We start from the raw sequence: 27,529 nt of genomic DNA on the forward strand, positions 1-27,529 counted from the left end.
CGACCGTTTGCAAAGGCAAACAGGCAATCTATCGTAACAGCCTGCAGTATTAACATCATTTCAATAAGGCTCTTCTTTTGTTTGAACCTTCGAGGCCTGCAGTCTATCTCTTAAACCCACCACATAGAAAACTGGCGACGAGGAGGTCGGACCACACTTGCAGCACTCCAAAAGAAGAAAGAAGTGGAAAAAGCCTGACAGCATTGTAGACACCTGACAGAAGAATAAACGATTGAAATAATTGCCACATGAAAGCTGGCGCTAGAGGGGTGCCAAAAGAAAGGTCACAGAGGAACCAGAGGAACCAAGATATAATTGAAGATTCTGGAGAAAACAGCTTTGGAAAGAAGCTCACCGCGTGCTCTGCCCAAAAAGATCTCTCACAGTACCGGGGGCACCATGAGTAGCAAGTACCCTGCAGCAACACATTTCAAGCTGGGGGTTTTGTAAAACACAAAAGGAAACAGGCCGAGTTCAAGTTTACCTTGTTTTGGGGAGTAAAGAAGCAGTGTAGTACAAAGAAATTACATGGCACATTTAACTTCCTGAGAAGTCTGCTACAGACAGAAAAGGCTGGCATAAAGTCCTACAATGAAATAAATAGTGGAAATATTGCAGGGCCACTATTCACCAAAACTTTAGTCATTGTAGAAGGGTTTAGATTCCATAAGCGTAACTAACAAGAAGATGAATTAATCACACAGTTTGTAGCTACCTTGAAGAAACCACACCTGGAGCACTGTGTGCAGTTTTGGTTTCCAGATCTGAGAAAGGATATACTTACCATAGAGGAAACGCTTTCAGCTGTCCTGCCCAAAAATCCAGAAATTCCTCTCTAAGTGTCACCAACTCTCTACCTCACCTCTACTTTCAGATGTTTCTTAAAGCCTACCTGTTCAACCAAGCTTTCGGTCACCTGGCCTGATGCAACCCAGTAATCAAATACTATAAAGTGTCTTGAGATGCTTTACTATGTTAAGGGCACTATATAAATGCAAGTTGTTGTTGTTGGCCAATATGGTTAACTATTGTTAGTGACGTGGAAAAGGTTGTTATGAAAAGTGATAAAAAGGGAGGGGAAGGAAATGTTTTTTGATAAGTAAGTGACTCAGTGCACACTATAGGGGAGAATATTTAGGAAATGTGAAGTATACCAGGCTCAGTAATGAATGAATTCCAGCTCACACACCAGTTCCATGTCAATTGTACTTTAATGTCTTGAAATCATGAACGTAAGCGGGCACTTTACAGCAGCATGCTTTCTATCCTCTCTATTCTGCAGCATTAAAATGCATGTACATACACATGAAGCAAAGTTGTGTTGTCTCTTGCAGGCCAATAAGATGTAATTGTTTTGGAAAGACAAGTGTCAGTGTAGCTGTGACTTTTTAAAAAATGTGAATTACTTGCTGCTTTGTGTTGCTGTGTACAAATTGTGAACTATTAGTATCTTGGCAGACTTTCTCACATCTAAAAATATGTATGATATCTGCTGTTCTTCCTGCCAAACCTGCGAAGTGCCATGTAGTGCTAAATATATAGGCATCTAAAAATATCAGTGGCCATTGATCTATTCTTCACAAATGCGTTTTATTTTCAAACGCTCCACTTCTCTACTGACTTTGCTGCTGATCCCTATTGAAATCTTCGAACAATCCTTTCAAACTGTTCACTGGGAGGACACGATACATGCCTGTCAACATTGGGGATATGTTAGATGAGATTCATGATCTGAAAGAGTAAGATTGATCACAAAACCATTTAAACATAGTGCACTGCATTCACATTAAAGAGCGAGATCCGTTGAAAAGGCTTTTAATCTGAAATGAATGAGGTTCACTCCAAATCGTAAAGGTTTAAATGTTTGGCAAGATGGTAATTATGAACATTTTATTCTCGGACCAGGTCACAGCATCATCCCATGTCATATTTGAACATGGCAGCAGATTAATGGCTGAAGTTGTCTCAATAAACGAGATGGCTGTTCATAAACTGAAAGAAATAAAGACTTGGATTAGAAAGGGCACCTGGGTGTCCTTGGGCTGGCACTGATAAGCTATGGTTCTACAAGATCATAGAACATAGAAACCCTACAGTGCAGAAGGAGGCCATTCGGCCCATCGAGTCTGCACCGACCACAATCCCACCCAGGCCCCATCCCCACATATTTACCCGCTAATCCCTCTAACCTACGTATCCCAGGACTCTAAGGGGCAATTTTTAACCTGGCCAATCAACCTAACCCGCACATCTTTGGACTGTGGGAGGAAACCGGAGCACCCGGAGGACACCCACGCAGACACGAGGAGAATGTGCAGACTCCACACAGACAGTGACTCAAGCTGGGAATCGAACCCGGGACCCTGGAGCTGTGAAGCAGCAGTGCTAGCCACGGAAATGTATACAGCAACATCATGCTGAGCAGAGCATATAAAAACTGCATTCATCGTGGACCCAAATGTATGGATTTCATTTTTGATGAGACTTTGTTTATTTTTAAATTTAAGATAATTGTAGTAGTGTTGAGGGATAAATATTGGCCAGGACACTGTGGATATCTCACCTGCTTTTCCTTGAAATAGTGCCATGGGATCTTTTATGCCTAACTGAGAGGGCAGAGAATGCCTAGGTTTAATTGCTGATGTGAAAGACAGGAAGAAAATAAACCTCGAGTTACTCGTGGCTGATGGAGGCTCAGAGGGAATGAAATGAATATGGTTTTGCAAGCAATTCCTTCAATGAAGCATTCATTAATTCTAGAATAATAAAAGCTGGGGATTGACGACGGGATGGTAATTTAGTTTAAAGGCCCAGAAGCATCACAGACCTCAGGCTGGGTTGTTTTTTGGGGCGAGTTGCTTCCTGCTTCTTACTCTCATTTACCTGACTATTCAGTTCTGTTGTACATCAGACATTGCGTCAGACATAGAAGCACAAAAGCCAACGGCAGTTCTGAAGAGTCACCAAGAGAAGTAGGTGTCCGATGCTGGTAGTGCAAAGCGAATTGGGCTGCTTACATTGCTAACTTCAACTGATGCCAAGCTCATGGTGTGCCTGCTATTAAGTGCACCTTGAGAATAGGACAGTGCCTTTGGAACTGAGATTCTTGTCACAGCTTCACTTTAAGGTACCTTTATTTATTGCAATTTATTAGCTATGATATTTTACTCATTTTACAGAGCAGGTTTCACATTTGGGTCGGTTTTTGCGATGACTGTAGAAATGTCAGTAATTAGTTTCGTTGACACGCTAAGCATTGCATTGAAGGGTCACAGTTGTGACATTGCTATTGCGTGTTGGTTGACGTTCTGAGGTTTGTGTTTAGTGGGGGATGTAAGGAGTAGAGAGTTGTGATTAGTAGTAGAATAAAGTGGGAAGTCAGAATTTGTTTTTTTTTCCAATCAGAGCTTTATTAGGACATGGACTGATTTATCTCAAATGGTTATTGCATTGGAGTGTCGCATCTTTTCAAAGGGAATTTGAATTAGAAAAATTAGCTTGCAGAAGAATGGCAGAGAAATATGGTTGGGTCAGATAGGTCCCATTGAAGAACATTGCAAATGTAATGGGCTAAATGGCTTCTGCCAGTACCACAGTTTCTATGTTTCCATTAACTTTTAGCTGATTAGAAACTTTCCAGCAATTGCCTTGTATGAAAATACATCTGTGGGACATCTTATATTCGGACCTCTGGCTGCAGTGACTGTGACGCTATTATCTTTGTGTGATCTTGATCAGGGAAGGGAGCCGAGAATAGCTTCAGTAACGGAAGTTGCTTTGTCTGAGAGGAAGTCTCGCACAATCAGTGCCACATAAACATTCATCTTTCAGTTTGTCTTTTAAATTCACCAATGTGCTAATTGTTGAGCTGCAGTGATTATAAATATAACTCCAGAAGCTAAATTAAATAACAGGTAAAGAAGGTTTTGCAGTGTATGTTTTTTTAAAAGAAGCAAACTTCAGCATCCTGATAGTTAAATGAACACAATCTCTTCAGTGACATGTTTTTGGACAGGTTTAGTTCCGGAAACAGGCAAGAACACACAGTCCTGAGAGCTGTTGGGTGGCGATGAAATGTTTCACTCAAACAAACTGTGCATCCACTGTGGTACAAACTTTTTCAATAATCGTTTTCCCTCACTTTTATCCCTAAAGGCTCTGGCTGTTGCTGACCTACAACTGAGCCCTGCAGTCCCTCTGATGTCTTGCACATGTTTCTTAATTGTGAGATGTAACAATGAGTGCGGTTGGCCTATTTTACCATGGAGAGCATCACAATTGATCTTGTTTTCACCCGAGTTCTGTCTGTAGGCACTTCCAGTGTCACCAAATCGCAATTATTCCAGGGGGCACCAATGCTAATTATAGATCCCCGACTGAGATGATCAGCTAATTCAGCACAGACTGGTCATTAGCTTTATAGTCTCATATACAGTGACGTTTACCCAATTGACCGTTTGGGAAACCTTTCAAGTTTTAAACTTAAATAAAAAATTAGATTTTTAAGTGCTTCACTTCAGAGGAAAGAGAATCAAGAATGGAACATGTTACTCAATGGAATTAACTCCAGTTAGGAATATAAAAGGATCAAAGATCTGATCTGAGAAGTTTAAGGAGTATATATGCTACCTGGAGGGTATCATAAAGTGCAGTCAGATCAATTGCAACTTGTGGGACAAAACTGTTCCGTTCAGTTCCCTTTCCCTCCTTCATAATGGCGCATACTTGAAAATACATGACATTAATAAACTGAGGCAATGTTTTGAGCTCAAAATGTCAGATATACACATTACATAGGTAATGTATTCCGTGGCTTAAAAGTATGGAGGGATAGAGAAATTGAGTGACCACCAGATACTCAGACAGAAACAGGCAAGGAGTGCAGGAATCCCTCGATTGCATTCAATTCTCCAATCTGTATTCAGTTCTGAATACTAATGAGCGTGATGGTTCATCTGGGGAGTGCAGCCAGAGCCATGTCCATGGTACCACAGGTGGCGCAGTTGTACACCAGGGTACAAGGAAGACCAATGGGGGATTATATAATTAGGCATTTCTAATTGCGAATTCAGGATGGAGTATTGCCTCCTTGGTGCCAGGGTCAAAGATGATGGATGGACGGGGAAATGGGGGGATGGCATTTCCAGCACCAATACTGGAAAATTGCATGTGGACCTGAAACTTTGGCGGGCGTCCTCTGGAGGGCAGGGCCTGGGGGCCCTGGCTGACTTTCGGGTCTCAGGGGTGCAGCTGTGCCACCCTATTCAGCCCACTGCCTATGAGATGCGCCAGTGTCAGGAAGGGGGGATTCACATGGACTGGAGACTGCGGATGGGTGGCTTTGCAATGGCCTCCAATGCCTCCCCCTCCCTCATGGGTGCCCTGGGACACCCCATGGGATGGAGGGGCAGCTGGAGTGAGCTCCAGAAACCTCTGCATCACCTGGCGATGCCAGTCCTGGAGGCTCAACGTTGTTAGAAGGTAACTGGTGACAATTTTGTATTGGATGTAATGTGACCAATGGTAACAAGATGTAAGGGTCAGCTGACCCAGTAAACCATGGAACCAATTACAAAATGATATGATGGTCAGCTGACCAGCTGACTCACTATAGCTTGGAATGGCCCAGGGTGAGGCCCCAAGTTTGGAGTAATGCAGTTTCTTTATTAAACTCTTTCTTTGATTTATAGCACAGTAAGAAGTCTCACAACACCAGGTCAAAGTCCAACAGGTTTATTTGGTAGCACAAACTTTCGGAGTGCTGCCCCTTCATCGGGTGAGTGAAGAGTTGGGTTCACGAACAGGGCATATATAGACACAAACTCAATTACAAGATAATGGTTGGAAATATTTTATTGTCTGCAACCCCCAAGTCTTGCCTTCAAACAACCGCGCAACCTCAAAAAGACCATTGTTCACAGCAAACTACCCGGCTTTCAGAAGAACCATTGCACATGACACCACACAACCCTGCCACAGCACCTCTGCAAGACATGCTGGATCATCGACATGGATGTCATCGTCTCACGTGAGAACACCATCCACCAGCATGGCACTGCTTTCCGTGCTGCCATCCTCCTGGCGTGATTGGCTATGAGTGCGGAGGGAGCATTTAAATCTAGCTCCCCCTTGTGAACAGTGCACAGCTGCGACCTCGTTTGGGGAGTCACACGCCTGGAGATTCCATACCAGCTTGGTTCACGTGGGGGTTTGTTTAGTGCACCAAGTGTGGCATGATTGTGGTCTGGCCCACAGCGGACGGACTGGCACGGATTGCTCCGGTTTTCTTGCCATTAATGATATTTGGGAAAATTCGGCCTGTCATTGAGCAGCTGCAGAGCATCCTGAGAGGGAAGGATGAAGAGCCAATAGCCATGGTCCACATTGGTATGAATGACATAGGCAGAAAAAGGAAATGTGGTCTTCCACTCAGAATTTAGAGAGATAGGAAATTAGCAAGCAGAACCCCAAATGTAATAAACTCTACATTAGTCCTTATATCATAAAACTAGGAGGATGAATGTATGGCTGAAAAGATGGTGAAGGAGAGTGGGCTTTAGTGTCTTGGGATATTTGGACTTGGACATGTACAGGCTGGATGGGTTTATACCTGAACAAACTCACTACTGAATTCCTTGTCGAACATTTTGCCAGTGCTATCAGGGAACATTAAACTAAGTCGGCAGAGGGTGTGGGAACCAGGAGGAAATATTAGAGCGGAATACCAAAGTGCTCATGATACTGAAAGAGATAGATGGCACTAGAATAGGGAATAGTAAGTTTTAAGGGTGGGGTCAGAATAAGGGAGAAATTAATTACGTTTAGATCAGGGTTAACTTGCATGTATGTGAATGCACAGAGTGTGGTTCATAAGATTGGTGCGTTACAGGTGCAGATTGACACATTGAATTGTGATGTCGTGGCTATAATAGAGACCTGGCTCAAAGAAAGGCTGGGTGTTAAATATTCCTGGATACAAGTTGTTCAGGAAAGATAGGAAGGGAAGAAAATGGGGAGGAGTGAAAGAATTAATTAAAGAGCATTGCAGTAGTGGAGAGAGAGGATATTTGGCTCGAGCTTGTTTCATTGGGTTGTTAAGGTGGGGGTTTGGGGATTGGCTCATTTCCCAAAGTAAGTTGCTGGACTCTGCAGTTTCTCAAAACCATTACTCTCTATTTACAGTAAATATTTTCACATTTGGGTTTCTACATGAGGCTGGAGCTTCTCTGCCTTTTGCATCTCTCTTACTTTTCAGTCATATGGTCTGACATCATTATTACATTAGCATCATGTATGTTTCTGATTTTAACCCTTTATTCTACATCTCCCCCAAGACTTTAACCCTAACATGTTTACATCCTCCTACATCTCTCCTCAAAGTCTCAGATTTCACAGGGTAGGCTCTGAGATTTATTGATGAATCCCCCCGATCTCATTTTGATTTCCATTTGAGGCCAAGGATAATCCGTACTCTCCCTTCTCTCGTTGAGTATTCTTCTGCTGAGTGTCTGTAGACCTTATACTAAGTCTTTCTTCTTCATCAGGATATGAGTTATAAGCCCAAGTTTTTATTGACTTTCTCTAAGGAAACTGAGCTGCTGTGCTTTCTCCTCATGATACCCTGGTCTGTCCGAATCCGGAATGATCTTGGTTGGGGAGTTTTTTCAAATATCGTACCTTCCTTCTGTTGGCCTTGGACCCATATTCTCTCTCTGGGCTTCATAGAAACATAGAAGATAGGAGCAGCAGGCCCTTCAAGCCTGCTCTTCCATTAATTACTGGTGGCTGATCATCCAACTCAATAGCCTAATCCTGCTTTGCCCCCATAACCTTTGATCCCATTCGCCCCAAGTGCTATATCCAGCCGCCTCTTGAATACATTCAACGTTTTGGCATCAACTACTTTCTGCGGTAATGAATTCCATGGGTTCGTTACTCTCTGGGTGAAGAAATGTCTCCTCCGTCCTAAATGGTCTACCCTGAATTCTTAGACTGTGACCCCTGGCTCTGGACTCCCCCACCATCGGGAATATCCTCCCAGCATCTACCCTGTCTAGTCCTGTTAGAATTTTATAAGTTTCTATGAAATCCCCCCTCATTCATCTGAACTCCAGTGAAAACAATCCTAACCTAGTCAATCTCTCCTCATACATCAGTCCCGCCATTCCTGGAATCAGCCTGGTAAATCTTCGCTGCACTCCCTCGAGAGCAAGAACACCCTTCCTCAGAAAAGGAGACCAAAACTGCACACAATGCTCTAGGTGTGGCCTCACCAAGGCCCTGTATAATTGCAACAATTCTTCCTGTCGGGGAACACTTCAGCAGTCATAGGCATTCAGACTCTGATCTTCGGGTAAGCGTTCTCCAAGGCGGCCTTCACAACACAAGTCAACGCAGAAACTGATAGCCAAGTTTTCCACACATGAGGACGGCCTCAACCGGAATCTTGGATTCATGTCACACCATCTGTAACCCCCACGACTTGCCTGGGCTTGCAAAATCTCACTAACTGTCCTGGCTGGAGACAATACACGCCTTTTTAACCTGTGCTTAACCCTCTCTCCACTCACATTGTCTGTACCTTTAAGACTTGATTACCTGTAAAGACTTGATTTCCAACCATTATCTTGTAAATTGAGTTTGTGTCTATATATGCCCTGTTTATGAACAGAACTCTTCACTCATCTGAAGAAGGAGCGACACTCCAAAAGTGTGCTATCAAATAAACCTGTTGGACTTTAACCTGGTGTTGTGAGACTTCTTACTGTAATTGCAACAACACATCCCTGCTCCTGTACTCGAAACCTCTCGCAATGAAGGCCAACATGCCATTTACCTTCTTTACCGCCTGCTGCACCTGCATGCTTACCTTCAGTGACTGGTGCACAAGGACACCCAGGTCCCGCTGCACACTCCCCTCTCCCAATTTACAGCCATTCAGGTAGTAATCTGCCCTCTTGTTTTTGCTTCCAAAGTGAATAACCTCACATTTATCCAAATTATACTGCATTTGCCATTGATTTGCCCACTCACCCAACCTATCCAGATCATTCTGAAGGATCTCTGCATCCTCGTCACAGTTCACCCTCCCACCCAACTTGGCATCATCTGCAAACTTCAAGATGTTACATTTTGTTCCCTCATTCAAATCATTAATATATATTGTGAATAGCTGGGGGGGGTCCCAGCACCGATCCCTGTGGCACCCCACTAGTTACTGTCTGCCAATTTGAAAAGCACCCATTAATTCCTACTCTTTGTTTCCTCTCTGCCAACCAGTTTTCTATCCATCTCAATACACTTCCCCAAATCCCATGCGCTTTAATCTTGCATGATAATCTCTTGTGCGGCACTTTGTCAAACGCTTTCTGAAAGTCTAAATATACTTGGACTTTCAGAAAAGCTGAAATATATTCAGCACCAGTAACGCTCATGCTCTATGCCTGTGATTTAAGTTCTAAACCTGGTTGCTTCTCTGTTCTGACATTGTTTTACACTCTTGTGTTCGCTTGCGGTGATATTAGGTTTGAGTTTTTGTTCTATAGATGGAAGCTGTGTTCTCAGTCTCTTACCCATTGATAACTCTGGTTGTAGTTGTGAGGTTCAGAAAAGCTTGATTAAGGTCTTTGTTTTTCTTCAATAAATCTTGGATGCTTCGTACCCCTCAGCTTTCCCATTCACTTGAGGAAATGAGGTGAGCTGGTTACATGATGGAAGCTCTATTGTGGAATAGCTCATTAACAAATTGCGGCCCTTTGTCGGACAGTATAATATCGGGTATAGCATGTGTTGCATAAATTATCCTGAAGGTTTGGATGGCTGCTTCTGCTGTGATACTGTGCAACCTGTTTACTTAAATCCACCATGAGTAGTAATCATTGACAATGAGGAAGGTTCAGCAGTCCATCACGCAAACCAGCCTCCCATCCATTGACTCTGCCTACACTTCTTGCTGCCTTGGAAAAGCAGCCAGCATAATCAAGGACCCTACGCACCCCGGACATTCTCTCTTCCACCTTCTTCGAGAAAAAGATACAAAAGTCTGAGGTCACGTACCAACCGACTCAAGAACAGCTTCTTCCCTGCTGCCGTCAGACTTTTGAATGGACTTACCTCATATTAAGTTGATCTTTCTCTGCACCCTAGCTATGACTGTAACACTACATTCTGCACCCTCTCCTTTCCTTTATGAACGGTATGCTTTGTATTGCGCACATGAAACAATACTTTTCACTGTACACCAAAACCTGTGACAATAATAAATCACATCAAGTAAGTCCATTCCCAGGTGCTCCCAAGTCCTTGATGGAAAAGTAGAAAGTAAAAGTGGTTGTTTTGTTCTTGGCTGTTAACGACACAAGAAAGATGGTTAGAAATCATTTCTTCAATCGAGCAAGTAATGCCTGTCCACCAGACTGATTGCTATGCTCTCGCAGGGCATTTTGCTATTCCTCGATGACCTTGATGAAGTCTTTGAAGAATATCAAACTGAAGAGTTCTTGGTTGACTGTTCTCCCTTTGAAGGCTAGTAAGTCAGTGACAGTGAGGTGCTTGCACGGTTCAAAGTACTGCCGTAATATGGGATTAGTGGGGATATAATCTGACCACCCTTCCAGACAATATTCTCGGTCTTGAATACATTCTTAATCTTGTTGCTGACTTGTTTTATTTCTTGCAACGTTTTTGCAGTAGCTGGTAAGTGCTAATTGATTAAGGATGTGACCATTTCAACGCCCTCGATGAAGTGTACATCCTCTTGTTTGGTTTCTTATGATGGTATTTGTGACAGTGTGTCTATCGTTGTTTGATATTTCCCATACACATACCCTGTGATGGAGTCATAACATCAATTTTAATTTGAACTGCTGGATTCTGGATATCATCTTCACAATTTCTTTCATGTTCAGAAGGGTGACAAGTGGCTTACGGTCTGTTTCGATTTTGGAACGCAGTCCCATAACAGTTTTAATTTTTTTTTGCATGCTTCCATTGCTGCCAATGCTTCTTTTCTATTGTGGTGTATTGTTGTTCTGCTACTGTTAGAAGCATAGTAGGCTGGCGTACGCTTGCCATCCCTCTCCACTTGTAATAGAATTACCCCCGGACCGATAGACAGTGCATCTGCTGTGACCTGCCATCATTATTACATCAGCATCATGTATGCTTCCAATGTTAATCCTTTAATCTGCAGAGCCTTTCCCCTGGATCTCTGAGTAAACTCACACTTCACCTTTCAAACACAGAGAGATGCAAGATTTATAAAGTAGTTATATTGGGGGACTTGAATTATCCATATATAGACTGGGATAGTAATCGTGTAAAGCATATAGAGAGGCAAGAGTGCCTTGAGTGTATTCAGGAAAATTTTCTACAGCTGTATGTTTCCAGTCCAAGGAAAGACACTGCTCAACTTCGCTTTTGGCAATGAGGTGAGCCAAGTGAATCAAATATCAGTCGGAGATGTTATGATTCTAGTTGATGTTAATTCTGGACAAGTCAATCCCAGAGTGAAACCTGCTTGATCGATCCTGCCTTGGATTTTTGGAAACTGTGGAGATAAGTTACTGAACAAATTCACAGGAATCTGTTGATGTCATTTTAACATGAAGGATAAAATATTTATGAAGATAAGAAAAATTACACTGGACAAAAAGGTTGGAATGATCTCAGCATGAGCACAAGAATATGATTCAAATATTTATAATTCCTTCACCCCAGCTATAAGTCTACAGACACATACAAATTAGGAAAGATAAAACAATTTGCCATATCTGCCTACGCTCTAATATTCGGGGTTAATATGTGGTACATGTGAATTAACAGGTCAACTGTGGTCAAGATAATGACAGATTCATCAAAGCAGATTCTTTGGATTTCTGAATGGCCCACCCAGATGCTTGTCACACTGGGTACTAACTGGTCTTACTGAAATTCTGTCTTTCCGATGAGAGTTTCCAATCTCTGCTTGTGAAGAACTCGACTTGGAATTCTCTGTGATGAAGAAACTTCCAGAAAGAATAATTTGGGACAAAATTAATGGTGACAAGGACAAATGCGGATTAATTAAGGAAAGCTAGCATGGATAAGGGAATAATTGTTAATGAAAAGGAACTTGAGGTTTTTGAAGCAGTTACAGAGAGGGTTAATGAGGGTAATAATGTTGATGTGATGTACGTGGACTTCAAAAGGCATTTGATATAGACCTGCACAACAGACTTTTGAGAAAAGCTATAGCTCACGAAATAAAAGGGACAGCAGCAACATGGATACTAAATTGGCTGAGTGACAGAAAACAGAGGGGAGTGGTTAATGGGTGCTTGTTGGACTAGAGCAGGGATCTCTAAACTATGGCCCGCGGGCCACATCCGGTCCGCAGTTTGGAGACCGCTGCTGTAGGTAATACAAGCTGGAGAACTGGTGCGATAGTGCCTTAATTCTTACTCCCTGAATTCCCTTTAAAATTAACTGGGATCGGACTGGGGAATTTGTTAATTTTCTTGCTTGTGCAAACAGACTCTAATCCATGAACATAAAATAAGAAGATTGACAGAGAATGCTTATTGTTCATTTCTCAGAGACCCCAAACTGCAACGGTAATTCTTGAATCACATTGCATGGGAAATATAAATAAGGCCATCCAGCCCTTGGAACCCGTGGCGCCATTCAATCAGATCATGGCTGAACTGTGCCTTAATTTCATTTACCTACATTTGATCCATGTCCTTTGATACCCTTACCCAGCGGTCTCCAAACTGCAGACCGGATGTGGCCCGCGGGCCGTAGTTTGGAGACCCCTGGACTAGAGGAAAGTTTGTAGTGGAGTTCCCCAGAGGTCAGTATTGGGACCTTTGCTCTTCTGATATATATTCATGTCATAGGCCTTGGCGTATAAGGCACAGCTTCAAAATTTGCAGATGGTGCAAAACTTGGAAGCATTGTGAACTGTGAGGAAGATAGTGTAGAACTTCAAAAGGACATAGACAAGTTGGTGACAAGTAGAAAATGAAGTTCAATGCAGAGAATTGTGAGATGATTCATTTTGGTAGGAAGAACCTGGAGAGACAATATAAAATAAAGGGTGCAACTAAAATAAAGTAAAGTTTATTTATTAGTCACAAGTAAGGCTTACATTAACACTGCAATGAAGTTACTGTGAAATTCCCTTAGTTGCCACAGTCCGGCGCCCGTTCGGGACAATGCACCTAACCAGCACGTCTTTCAGACTGTGGGAGGAAACCAGAGCATCCGGAGGAAACCCACACAGACACGGGTGCAGAAGTAAATGGACCTGGTTGCATCAGTCATTGAAGGTAGCAGGATATGTTGAGAGATTGGTTATTGAAGTATACTGTATCCTGGGTTTTATTAATAGGAGCATAGAGTACAAGAGCAAGGAAGTTATTCCGAACTTGTTGAATACACTAGCTAGACCTCAGCTGGAGTACTGTATCCATTTCTGGGCACCACACCTTAGGAAAGATATGATGGCATTGGAGAGAGTAGAAAAGATTCACTAGAATGGTACCGCGATGAGGAGTTTCATTATGAGGATAGATTGGAGTAGTTGGGACTGTTTTCTTTGAAGTCGAAAAAGCTGAGAGGAGATTTGATAGCAGGATTCAAAATCATGAGGGGCCAGGACAGAGTCGATAAGGAGAAACTGTTTTCACTCATAAAAGGATCGAAATCAAGAGGGTATGGATTCAAAGTAATTGATAAAAGAAGTAAAAGTGACATGCAGATAAACTTTTTCACACAGCACGTTATTGCCAATAGTAACAGGAGTAGACCATTCAGTCTTTCAAGCCTGCTCTGCCATTTAATAAGATCATGGCTGATCTAACATTGAGTCCATCTTCCTGCCTTATCTCCGTTACCCTCAATTCCCTTCCTGATTAAAAAGCTATCCATCTCATTTCTTGTTTGACATTTTAGAGCTACTGAGAAAGATTTGCAGTGAGGAAGGTGAAGTGGGGTAAGAGGAAGCTCGTGTGGCCATTCAGGTCAAATGTTTCAGTGCAGTGCGACAAATTGAATGAACATCCTGGTCGTCTCTTGACGTAGCGAGCCTTTTGCCGATTTCTAGAATTTTTATTTACAGCATTAGAAATAATTAAAAATGCCTTTGCCAAGCTTAAAAATTTACTATGCAAATATCCAGGATGAGGGTGTGTAAACGTAGAGATTTTTTGCAAAAGGCAAGGGCGCAAATGCCCTGGGGCAAAGTGTGGAGAAGAATGTGTTCGGAAGATAGACACCAAGGTAGGCACCCTGATGGTTGTGATTGGAGCTGCATGGACCAGAGGAAGGGGATTACATCCATTATGAGGAATTCAGTTAAGTGGATTGATAGGTTGGGGGAATTTGAGAGGAGGGTGCCAGAGAAGCAGAATTGTAAAAGAAATGTGTAGCAGTCGACCAGGTCATTGCATTGCGTTGATCAGATAAATATGTTTGAAGTTTGATTTTACTATCTAGCTGCCAGACAGTATGTCCGTGATGGGAGTTTTTAACAGATACAATATAATGTGCTAACAGTGAAAGGGGGTTTCATTTCAAATCTGCTTTGCGTCAACTCTTGGGTCAGCAACATTTATAAAAGACTTTCTGAGCATCACAATGATTTAGGGAGCCGTTGATTTGGCTGGAGTCTGAGAGTATGAATGAGAAACAGCACTATCTTGATGGTTGCTCGGGATGCCAGCAAGTGGTTTGATATTTTTTCCTCCATGTTCTGAAAGTTGAAGGTTGGATAGGAAGATCATTGGAGTTGCCCCTTTGATCTGTGGTCCTGACCTGTGCATATGCTCTCAGTGTACTTTCCAAAGGTTTAATAAATGTTCTGATAAAGCTTTAACATCCTATAAGATTAGGGACAGTAACGGGGAGTGTGTCTTGTAATGGTAAGAAATGAAATCATTTTTCAGTATTCATATAAAATTTCTATTCTGCTTGTGACAACATAATCTTTGGATATGATCTTAGATCTTTCAGCAATATATCAAAGTATTTAACCTACAATGAATTATACTTGAACTGCTGGAATTGCCATAATCTCGGCAGATTTGCTGTCATGTTGCATATGGCAAGATCCCAGATTTGGCCACATAATCACCAGAATCGGGCACATGGCAGGAGCCGTGTGAGATTGTAGGAGGGTGCAGTCTCACACCACTTGAATCTGATACCTGAATTGGTTTGAGAGCCAGTCATAGCATCGCCTCTATGTGAGTCAATCCTGTAGCTGATTTGGTAATTGTCTTGGATTTTGATCTTTGATTTTCATCAGTTTTAATTTGAATGATGACATCATGAAAAATAATGGATTGGAGGAATGATCAAGACCAAATACGTCAGGAGAGATGTGACGTAACGTAACATAGACCAGTTAATTCCATTTCTCCATACTGTCAGCTGTGTAATTAAAGGCCCAATTTCATCTGTTTGCCGGAAATGGGGTGAGATCAGGTTGGACACCCCAAAGATCAATCAATCATTCCTGCCAGGCAGATTAGGTTAATCTCTAGGAATTCAAGATAAATCTCTTGTAGAATGCTGTAAACAACCCAAGAGAAATTATAAAGCCATGAAAAATGTGTTATTAGTCATCAAAGTATTGGAGATTGTGGAAAAAAAGGTTATTTGACAGATTGGGCATTTGGAGAGAAGATATCATGTTATGAAACTTTCAAGAATATGTCTTTTAAAATTATTTTAAGGGATGAACGTGTCACTGGCTGGGCTAACATTTATTGCCCATCCCCAATACCCCTTGAGGGGGCAGTTAAGAGTCAACCACATAGCTGTGGCTTTGGAGTCGCAAGTAAACCAGACCAGGTAAGGATGGCAGATTTCCTTCCCTAAAGGACATTAGTGAACCAGATAGGTTTTTACAACAATGGACAATGGTTTCATGGTCATCATTAGACTTTTAATTCCAGATTTCTATTGAATTCAAATTTCACCATCTGCTGTGGTGGGATTCGGACCCCCATCCCTAGAGCATTACCCTTGATCTCGGAATTACACATTCAGTGACAATATCACTAGGCCACTGCCTCTCCTTAAACCAGAGTTGGCAACCTTATTTACTTGATCAACGGATTCTAAGTCCTTATAGAAGGAGGCCATTTGGTCCATTGAGTCCATGCTGGCTCTCCATAGAGCAATCCAAGTTCAATTCCCCTGCTCTGTCTCCGTAGCCCTGCAGGTTTATTTCACTCACGTGCCTATACTTTTTGGAATCATTCATCGTCTCCACTTCCACCAGTCATGTCGGCAGCGAGTTCCCAAGAATGTGTGTGTGTTATTTGTTCACGCTCAACTTTGAGATAATATTGGATGCAGTGAGTTCCAGGACAATAATCGTGGCTTTGAAAAATGGGCATTGTTATTGAATACTTGTCAGGGATGATGAACAGTCTTTGAAGTTGCATGTTTTGTTTGCTTGATTTGAACTGGCTAATGCCCATCAAATTCAACGCCAGCATTTCATAGTTACTGTGTTTGTGATCAGGATATGCAGTCAGAGAAAACATCTGGTACGCTTTTGGTTTGGTTTCAGTTTGATACGTTATGGAAAGCAAAATTGCATCATTTTATAAGGAATCTGAGACATTGATTTTGGCCTGGCCTAGCACAACCAGTTAAATTTGGATTTTATTTCTGCTCGGAACTGCTTACAGACAAACTGGGAGCTGAAGCAAGTCTGCTCAGCCCAACAATTCACTTAGCCATGGCAAATTGGCCAGTCAAATGTCTCATTGGCATCAGGTGGGTTTATCCTTGTGGACACCAGTAAGCCAATCACTGTGTGTGTGTGTGTGTGTGTGTGTGTGTGTGTGTGTGTGTCTGTTGCGCAAGAATGCTGTCACCCCGCCCACAATCCTCTCTTCCTCGCACGAAGAACACATCGAGTAGAACATTCAAACCATGGGTCAGAGTTTCATATTTGTAAGGCTGAGCTTTCAATTTCCATTGGACCAAATTTGCATTCAAAATTCCCAAGTTTGGAGAAGCTGCAGCTATATTCCACACCTAGAATCATATAATCCCCACAGTGCAGAATGAGGCCATTTGGCCCATTGGGTCTGCACCGACCACAATCCCACCCCGCCCTTATTCCCATAACCCCATAATCAGAAGGCTGTGATTTTCCACAAATTGGTCATTTAATGTCAAGATGGCTTGCTTTCCAATTAAACCGTAGAACTCCCAGAATGCAGAAAGAGACTATTTGGCCCACCGAGTCTGTATGGACTGTCCAAAGAGCAAACCACCCTCCCCCTCCCCCGTTCCATCCCCATAACCCTGCACATTTACCATGACTAATCCCGCTAATCTAGACACTGGGCAATTAAGCATGGCAATCCACCTAACCTGTATATTTTTGGACTCTGGGCACCAGAGCACCCGGAGGAAGCCCATACATTCACAGGGAGAATGTGCAAACTCCACACACACAGTCACCCAAGACTGGAATTGAAACCGGGTCCTTAGCGCTGTGAGGCAGCAGTGCTAACTGAAGCCTTCTAGCACTGAAGAATCAGCTGTTGCCTTTTTCAGGCAAGAGAGGTAGAGAGGCTTCTCAAGAACTAGCTACTGTCGAGAGACTGCCTCCAAGCAGCTAACTTCATCCATGATGCCTCAAGGAGCCAGTGGCTGGCTGGAAAATTCCAGTCAATCCTGCTGTCCGTTATCCCGCCTCCAGGAAAATGACCTGGGATGGGATGGTGCCAACAAACCAGTATGCATACAGCTTTGACAAAGGGTCATTTCTCCTTACAGATGCTGCCAGACCTGCTGAGATTTTCCAGCATTTTCTTTTTTGGTTTCAGTATGCCTACAGGCTGGCAACATGAACTTCTATGCCTGCCCGCCTCCGTGCCCACCCACATCAAGGCCTGAAAATTCAGCTCATGGTATCTAAGTCACACTCGCCACTTCCAATTTGAAGTATATCGACATGAAATTACCCTGGAATATGTTGGGCCTGTCTTAAGCTCTAGGCTGAGCGAGGCTGGATCTTTTGTGCTTCACGCTACAATGGCTCATTTGGCATCCCAGGCAATGTTGAACTAACTCCCAACACATTTGCCTCCGAAATCCTTGAACATTCATACCAGATGAGGATTTGCTGATGTCTCCAGCTGCCTTCTGAGTGGAGGCAATTGTTTGTTCTGAACTGAGATCATAGCAGATGATGCAATAGTTTATACTACAGAACGTCTGCAATCAATTGCAGCAGATTCATAGCCAGTGCAGTCTTGCAAGCCTTCCATATGTCTTCTTTGCTGAGGGAGCCTCTTGAATTAGAAGATTCTGAAGCAAAGTATCTTTTGTACTGAGTAAAATTAGATATTTTGAAGTTTGCTTTATCTTGCTATTATTGATGTGGGGCTGTAGTGAGCTCACTGCAATTTATGACGTGGGGTGCCATATTGGAAAATTGCTGGTTTTGAGAAGGGTTAAATTAATTGGTGTTTCCACTGTTACCACAACATTATATCTCCCTCTTTCACTGAGCTTGTTTTGCTTTGAAGTGGCCAAAATTAAATTTAATAACACATTTCCTGTACTAAACACAGGGGCAACAAAACCCGAGATTTGATTCTCCATCTGTTTTTAAATTGCTTTATTCATTTATTTTTAATTTAAGTGTTCAGTGCAGTGTGGCGTAGCTAATAAGCAGACAAGTTGCCAATACTGTAATTTTAAGTAAATAAAATAGACATATTTTATTTGAACATCTGTAACAGGTATTAATGTAACTTACTAGGAACGGATTCCTTACAGATACTGCAGCATCTAATTTTCTTAATCCTACCCCACACAGAAGAATCCAAATGTGATTTCCCACTACTTTTGTTCATTGCTAACATCCATCCAATCCCTTAATTTTCCCATCTTCCCATCCCATCTTGCCTGAAGATGATGCACAGTCCTGTCAGCGCCTGTAACCCTCTGCCTCTCAACCAGATGTGCAATCTGCATGTGGGACAAACGCTAAGTCTAGGCGAGGTGATTGCCTGCGGTGGTGCCAAAGAGTTTAGAAGGATGAGGGGGGATCTTATTGAAACTTACAGGATACTGCGAGGCCTGGATAGGGTGGACGTGGAGAGGATGTTTCCACTAGTCGGAAAAACTAGAACCAGAGGGCACAACCTCAGGCTAAAGGGACGCTCCTTTAAAACAGAGATGAGGAGGAATTCTTTCAGCCAGAGAGTGGTGAATCTGTGGAACTCTTTGCCGCAGAAGGCTGTGGAGGCCGGGTCATTGAGTGTCTTTAAGACAGAGATAGATAGGTTCTTGGTTAATAAGGGGATCAGGGGTTGTGGGGAAAAGGCAGAAGAATGGGGATGAGAGAAATATCAGCCATGATTGAATGGCAGAGCAGACTCGATGGGCTGAATGGCCTAATTCTGCTCCTATGTCTTATGGTCTTATGTTCTTATAAAGCTGACACTGATTTTTTTACTCTCCTGTTGACTGCAGTCACAAACTTTCTAGTTAGGGTCTGGGTGGTGATCAGGAGAGGTAACCCTGCATTATTTCTTTATCTCCTGTCCCCCATCTGCCCTCAGTCCAGTTAGACTGCAGCCAGCTGTAGTGGTCCTATAGCTGTCTGGTTAGAACTTTGTGATGCTCTACTGCATCTGGTGCTTCATTGCACCACTGAGGCCTGAGAGGAGCCTATGACTTCTCATTATGGATAAACATTATTCATGATCAATATTTTCACTTGGCTCAGTGACTAGCACACTGCCTCAGAGTCAGAAGGTTGTGTGCTCATGCCCCATTCTGGAGACTTGAGCAAATAACCTAGACTGAGACAATACTAAGGGAGTACCGTGTTTCCTGGAAAGGTCACTTTATTGATAAGTAACGTGTTTTGTTCGTCATTGCTGATCAAGAATTGGGAGTTCTTTACCTTGGAACATTGTGGGCATATCATCAGTATGGGAGATGCAGTAACAGTTAAAGGGCAAAACCCAGCACCACCGCCTTCAGGCAACTAGTGATAGACAATAAATGTGATTTAGTCAGTGTCATCTACATTCCAAGAACAAACTAAAATAAACACCAAGGCTCCCACTGCCTGTTCAGGTTGAATGTAACTGACCAAGGATCAAAGAAATTGAGGGAGTTCTTCTGGTGTCCTGCACAATATCCCTTTCTCAACCAATAGCATGGCCTGGTTTATCATCCTTGAGGTGGGTACTAGGAGTCGGGAAAATTCCCTACTTGGCCCCCTTGCCTCCGGAGAAAGTGCCTGGAAGGATGGGATTTTCATTGTGCCGGGGTGGATGTGGGCTGGAGTTAAGGTAGCCAATCTGGGAGAAAGTTTAGAGGAAGCCACAAAGGCTCCTGGGTGCTGAGGCAGGGTGTTTAAAAGACCCACCCCAGTGCTCTGGGACTTAGTCCCAAAGCTGTCAATCATGCAATGTTTTCTTTGGGGCTCAGGCTTTTTAATACGCTAATGAATGTCTGGGTTCTCAGCCAAGAATACATAATGGGGCTTGGCTGAGAGCCCAAAAATCCATTCGTCTGTTGAAACACTTGAGCTCCAGAGAAAATGTTGCTTGATTGACAGTTCTGGTTCTCAGATGTCTGCTGTTAATTGTGTAATATTTATTTACAGAAGGTGAAGAAATTTCAAATGCTTGCAGTTTCAGCTGTTGAAACTTTAAAGGATCTGGATGATTGACATTCTTATTGCCCTCTAGTAAAAGGACTTTTTAAAAGTGGAAAGTAATCAATGAATGACTTTTTAATGAAACTATTTTTACACATACTATTGTCTTATAAGGTTAGTTGATTCTATATAGTGTATGGTGGGTCAGTGGACATGGAAGTGCCATAGCTTGACATGAGGTCGTGAGTGGCCAGAAGATACATGGAGGAGCATAACTTGGCATGGGGGCATTATGGACTATGGGGATGGGTGCAGGGCATAGCTTAGCATATGGGCATAGGGTTGTTTGGGGGGCATACTTTGGCATCAGGGACATGGAGAGGATCTGTTGAACTTACCTTTTAAAAGACGCCCGTGCAGGCTACGGTTCATGCCACCTTTTAGGTGCTGTGAACCACAACTCATTGAAAAGCTGATCCAGCTCGATGTAAGTTGCGGAAGACTAGGACATGCCTACCCCCACATTAGAGCCTGCCAGATTGGGAATGCAAGGAATGGGCTTTTGACCCAAACCAGCCCGCTGAAAACTCTGGGAATGGGATCGGGAATCCCAGAATCCTGTCAAATGACTCCCAAGTCATCCCGACTCGATGAAAATCCAGCCCCACAAAAAACCGATGAACTGGTGGCCTCACGTTATCAGGATGTATTTCACAGCGAGTCGTTTAGTTTTGAACTGACCTCACAGTTTCGTAAGCAAACAAGGTAATTTACCTGACTGAGAGTGGATAATGATGTCTTGGGGATGTGACGAGATGTTACAAAAATGCTTTTATGTTATCAATTTTAAGCTTCATGTTTGGCATATCAGTATGCATTCTGCTTCCTTGTGGACTCTAATGTTGATAGATTTGAAAGTCATAAGAAATTTTACTAAGGTTGAATGAAAATCCAAACTTGGCTTGTCAGTAGATATTCCAGGAAGACGGAGCAGAAACAGCTATCTGTTGGGTCATCCTGTCTTTCAAATCTGCTTCAAATTAGATTGCATCTAAAACCTCCGCAAGGCTTTCTATTTTTTTAAACTTAACTCACGTTAGCCTTAGCCTGAAGACCTTGTATGGTTTATGTTGCCAGTCGCAGAATTTTTCCTGATACAGGCCAGGCTGTTCCCAACAATCATATTATTTTCTGCTGTCTTCTGTAATACACACTGGTAATGTAGTTATGTGGAGTTCAGGTGGCTCAGCACTGAGACTCTGTTAAAACAATTGGAGGCAACTTTAAACTAATTCGCTTGTTGGGAAGCAAACAGGATCAGGTGCAGTGTTCATTTTACATCTTTTCCAAAATTACACTCCATTGAAGTCAGTGGAAACTAATATTAGACATTTTATCCTACCCCATCTGATGGGTTAGGTTAAAATTGCTGTTCCCCATCTCACTCCTAAGCAACAAAATGAGTAGCACTGGCTGACAGCAGGCTATAACCGTTAATTCTAATCACTTGCCACCTCAGTTTCAAGAGATCTCGGATGAACGTTTAATCGAAGATTTTCTTGCAGTTGTGTCACGGGCAGATGATTTATGTCAAGTTTTAACATCTAATTGGGGCGGCACAGTGGTTAGCACTGCTGCCTCACAGCGCGAGGGATCCAGGCTTAATTCCGGCCTTGGGTCACTGTCTGTGTGGAGTTTGCACATTCTCCCTGTGTCTGCGTGGGTTTCCTCCGGGTGCTCCGGTTTCCTCCCACAGTCCAAAGATGTGCGTGTTAGGTTGATTGGCCGTGCTAAATTGACCCTAGTGTCGGGGACTAGCAGGGTAAATGTGTGAGGTTACAGGAATAGGGCCTGGGTGGGATTGTGATTGGTACAGACTTGATGGGCCGAACGGCCTCCTTCTGTACTGTAGGGATTCTATGATTCTAACTGGATGGTTTGATTTTTGTCCAGAATATGAAAGCTTGACTGGTGTTTAGTTCTGTGATTAGCATTTGTCTGGGCTGAAATTCATTGTCAGGTATTTATATTCAGAAAAAAATCATAAATCCTTCGGGCAAACTTCAAAAAATGTGGCTGAAACCATTCAGACCTCAGGTCATAAAAGTTGTACTTGTGTAGAATCAAAGACTGTACATGCATTTGTTTTCATATCATGAAGCAATATGATTTAACCAGCACAATATGGAAGATGGACCACTTACTACACCCGTGTCTGTAAGTACTTCCAGTGTCAAGATTCCTCCACCTTGATGTATTCCAGGTGGCTATCTTTTTTTTTTAAGTATCTTTATTTCCTGATTTAAAGGGGGTGGAAAAGGCTGCTCTACAGAGTCCAGAATTCATCCATTTCACGGATGGGAACGTGAAGCAGATGCACAGACGTGTTGTGGTGCCAGTCAGAAGAATCCCCACGGAGTATGTCTGCTACCAAGTATTGATGTTGCGAGTAGTTGGCTTGTTTCCGGACTGAATCGGGAAATGCCTTTTTAAATTTTTTTTTAACTCTGTCCCCACTGAATTGCAGCAAAAATGAGACGACACGGAGTTCATTTAAATCATGCCTGATTGGAAATAAGCCTCGTCTAATGACGCTGAAGCAGGGAATTATAGTGGGTGTGCTCTGTCAGCATTCCCTTGGCTGATGTCTACACAATAAGTGAATTCTGAAACTATTTCAACTATCCAATTTTTTCTGCAAGTTGAGGATCAGTATTTTAACAATAGAAGTGTTTAGTCATTTCGTTAATGATTTTTCGGTCTCACCTGGTACTTGTACATAAGCAGAACTATGTAAGGAGAGCAAGGTGCTGAAATCAAATTACAAGTACATCACGCTTTTTACACCCTCGTGACATCCCAAAGCACTTCACAGTCAATTATATACTTTCTGAACCATATTGTAAGAAAAGTAGCAGTCAATTTACACACAGCAAGATCCCACACTCTTCACACCCTAGCTATGACTGCAAGACTACATTCTGCACTCCTTTCCTTTTCCATGAACGGTATGCTTTGTCTATATAGCATGCAAGAAACAATACTTTTCACTGTATGCTAATACATGGGAATAGAGGGATACAAACGGATGGTCTAGTTAGGAACACATGATCGGTGCAGGCTTGGAGGGCCGAAGGGCCTGTTTCTGTGCTGCATTGTTCTTTGTTCTATGTGACAATAATAAATCAAATCACAAACCACAATGTGATCATGACCAGATAATGTGACATTGGTTAAAGGTTAACATTAACCAGCACACAATTGTGGACCAGATAACCAATAGAACTGTTCTCAGGTTGTGGGTGATACTACCAGGGCTAGATTTATTAACCATCCCTACTTGGTCTGAGAAGATGATAGTACGTCTTTATGAAGGAGTGACACGGTGGCACAGTGGTTAGCACTGCTGCCTCACAGCGCCAGGGACCCAGGTTCAATTGTGGTCTCAGGTCACTGTCTGTGTGGAGTTTGCACATTCTTTCCTAGTCTGTGTGGGTGTCCTCCGGGTGCTCCGGTTTCCTCCCACACTTCAAAGATGTGCGGGTTAGGTTGATTGGCCATGCTAAATTGCCCTTTAGTGTCAGTGTAGGTATGTGGGGTTACGGGGACAGGGTCTGAGTGGGATTGTGGTCAGTGCAGGCTCGATGGGCCAAATAGCCTCCTTCCGCATTGCAGGGATTCTAAGTGATTGGACAATTGAGTAGCTGGCTAGGCCACTCAGAATATTAATAGTCACTCCATACAGAGTGCATTGGGCCTACATATGAAGTTTAATTCCAAGTACCATCAATTTACATATATCTCAAGTTGCTGAAGATGTCAAATTTCAGTGCCCTGAGCTAAGATTTATTCACCAAATGAGAAAACAACAGCAAGGGGTGAATTTTCCTGTTCCGCCCGCCATGGGAATTGGAGCGGGTGAGGGGCGGACCATGAAAGGTCCATTGACCTTGGGCAGGATTTTCCAGTTTCGGAATGAGCGCTGCCGGAAAATCCCACCCCAAGAATAACACCTTCCAAACCAACAGGCCCACAAAATTGAAACCAGTGAATAAGAAGTCAGTATAAAAAGGATTGAGTTGTTGGAGCTGAAATACCAGGGCCTACCGTGATTGCAGTTTTGACATCTTTAAGATATAACATGAACCTCAAGCCAATATTTAGTTTGCATTATCTAGAGGGAAAAACACATTTTAATATGTTCACACCAGTCATTTTTTTACTTTGCACAGAATGTGTGAGGTACTTTACTTTGGTGTTCTTTGCATTGGCAGCCTAACAATAATTTGCATTTTAAAGCACTTTTAATGCAAAAATACCCCAAGGTGGATAAAGAAGTGTAATCAAGCTGTAATGGATGTTGAGTTAAATTAAGCAATTGTGATTTTTATTAATGACTTAGGAGGGGGCTGAAGGGTGGATCAGTAAATTTGCTGATGACACCAAGATTGATGGAGTAGTGGATGAGGTGGAGGGCTGTTGTAGACTGCAAGAGACATAGATAGGATGCAAAGCTGGGCTGAAAAATGGCAAATGGAGTTTAACCCTAATAAATGTGAGGTGATTCATTTTGGTAGGACAAATTTAAATGTGGATTACAGGGTCAAAGGTAGGGTTCTGAAGACTGTGGAGGAACAGAGAGATCTTGGGGTCCATATCCACAGATCTCTGAAGGTTGCCACTCAAGTGGATAGAGCTGTGAAGAAGGCCTATAGTGTGTTAGCTTTTATTAACGGGGTTGGAGTTTAAGAGCCGTGGGGTTATGCTGCAACTGTACAGGACCTTGGTGAGACCACATTTGAAATATTGTGTGCAGTTCTGGTCACCTCACTATAAGAAGGATGTGGAAGCGCTGGAAAGAGTGCAAAGGAGATTTACCAGGATGCTGCCTGGTTTGGAGGGTAGGTCTTATGAGGAAAGGTTGAGGGAGCTAGGGCTGTTCTCTCTGGAGCGGAGGAGGTTGAGGGGAGACTTAATAGAGGTTTATAAAATGATGAAGGGGATAGATAGAGTGAACGTTCAAAGACTATTTCCTCGGGTGGATGGAGCTATTACAAGGGGGCATAACTATAGGGTTCATGGTGGGAGATGTAGGAAGGATATCAGAGGTAGGTTCTTTACTCAGAGAGTGGTTGGGGTGTGGAATGGACTGCCTGCAGTGATAGTGGAGTCAGACACTTTAGGAACATTTAAGCGGTTATTGGATAGGCACATGGAGCACACCAGGATGATAGGGAGTGGGATAGCTTGATCTTGGTTTCAGATAAAGCTCGGCACTACATTGTGGGCCGAAGGTCCTGTTCTGTGCTATACTGTTCTATGTTCTATGTTCTAAGCAATGTTAGGAATCATAAAAGCTTACAGCACCGAAGGAAGCCGCTTGGCCTGTTGTGCTAGTGCAGGGTCTTAGAAAGAGCAGTTGTACTTAATCCCACATCCTTGCTTTTGGTCCATAACTTTGTCAGTTCTTTATTCTCAAGGACCTGCCCAAATGACTCCAAAGTTATTTATGGAATAAATAATTATGGAAGTCTGAGATCACGTACCAACCGACTCAAGAACAGCTTCTTCCCTGCTGCTGTCAGACTTTTGAATGGATTTACCTTGCATTAAGTTGATCTTTCTCTACACCCTAGCTATGACTGTAACACTACATTCTGCACTCTCTCCTTTCCTTCTCTATGAACGGTATGTTTTGCCTGTATAGCGCGCAGGAAACAATACTTTTCACTGTATGTTAATACATGTGACAATAAATCAAATCACATCAAAGGAATTGGCTTCCACAACCTCGTCAGGTAGAGCATTTCAGACCCTGACACGTTGCTGTGTGAAAGACTTCCTCCTTCGCACTTCTCTCAATCATTTGCTGATGATTTTGGCTGACTAATCGGAGGAAATAGTTTTTCTCTCCCTACTGTAACAAACTCTCCCAGATCCTCTATTAGGTTACTTCTTAATATTTTCTGTTCCAAGGAGAACTGTCCTAACCTTTCTAACTTCTCATAACTGGAGCCCCTTCATTCTTATTAGCACCCTGTTAAACCCCCTCTGAAAACTTTCAAAGCCCTTGACATATTTACTGAAGCGTGGTGCCCAGAAGTGTTTACTATAATCCGGCAGAGGCCTAACCTGTGATCTGTAAAGTTTTAGAATTAATTTCTTTGCTTTTATTTTCTATCCTTCTATTTATAAACCCAAGTAACACATTTTTTTAAAACCACCTTATTAACTTACCTTTCCACCATTAAGGATTTGTGATTTAGACACAGAAGTCTCTACTCATCTACACTTTTTTAAATTGTGCTAATTATTGTGTACTGTCTTCCCATATTAGTCTTCCCAAAGTGCATGACTTCCTACTACTCAACACGAACTCTAACTGCTGTGTTAAAAGCTGGCTTAAAGAGGCTGAGTTAGATTTTCCAGAGACAAGGGAGTCGAGGGTTATGGGAGGCAGAAAGGAAAGTGGAGTTAAGACGACAATTAGATCAGCTGGAATCTTATTGAATGGCGGAGCAGGCTTGGAAGGGTTGAATAGCCTACTCCTGCTCTTAGGTCCTATGTTCCTGTGTGTTAAGGAGGATGGTAAAGGAAGTGATCGATGATTGTCACCAGAAGAGAAATCATTGGAAAACCTCAGCAGGTCTTTCAAAGGGTCACCTGGACTCAAAACGTCAGCTCTTTTCTCTCCTTACAGATGCTGCCAGATCTGCTGAGATTTTCCAACGTTTTCTCTTTTGGTTTCAGATTACAGCATCTGCGCTGATTTGCTCTTATCAGATAGATGATTGTCACTTGTTGTTGGAAAGGGTAGCGGCAGCAGAACCTTCATAAATAATTACATAGGATATACAGCACAAAAAAAGTCCATTACCAGCAGAACCCTCTTAT

At 42.7% G+C, this 27,529-nt stretch overlaps 2 protein-coding genes across 7 annotated transcripts in view; both read left to right on the forward strand.

Moving 5' to 3' along the window:
• Positions 1–27,529, forward strand: part of eral1 (Era-like 12S mitochondrial rRNA chaperone 1) — a 682,619-nt gene that overhangs the window by 565,286 nt on the left and 89,804 nt on the right. Inside the window, exon 12 of one of the 2 annotated variants that reach the window (XR_013499068.1) lies at positions 22,265–22,280. The exons of the other annotated variant lie outside the window; for it this stretch is intronic. The gene's annotated coding sequence lies outside the window, so the exon portion shown is untranslated. Of the gene's footprint in view, positions 1–22,264; positions 22,281–27,529 lie in introns of those variants that run through there. 2 annotated transcript variants of the gene reach the window in all.
• bcas3 (BCAS3 microtubule associated cell migration factor) overlaps positions 1–27,529 on the forward strand; it is a 915,564-nt gene that overhangs the window by 268,852 nt on the left and 619,183 nt on the right. The window lies entirely within an intron of this gene.

This window comes from Mustelus asterias, chromosome 12 (assembly GCF_964213995.1).
Source record: "Mustelus asterias chromosome 12, sMusAst1.hap1.1, whole genome shotgun sequence".
In the NCBI taxonomy this organism is placed as follows: Eukaryota; Metazoa; Chordata; class Chondrichthyes; order Carcharhiniformes; family Triakidae; genus Mustelus; species Mustelus asterias.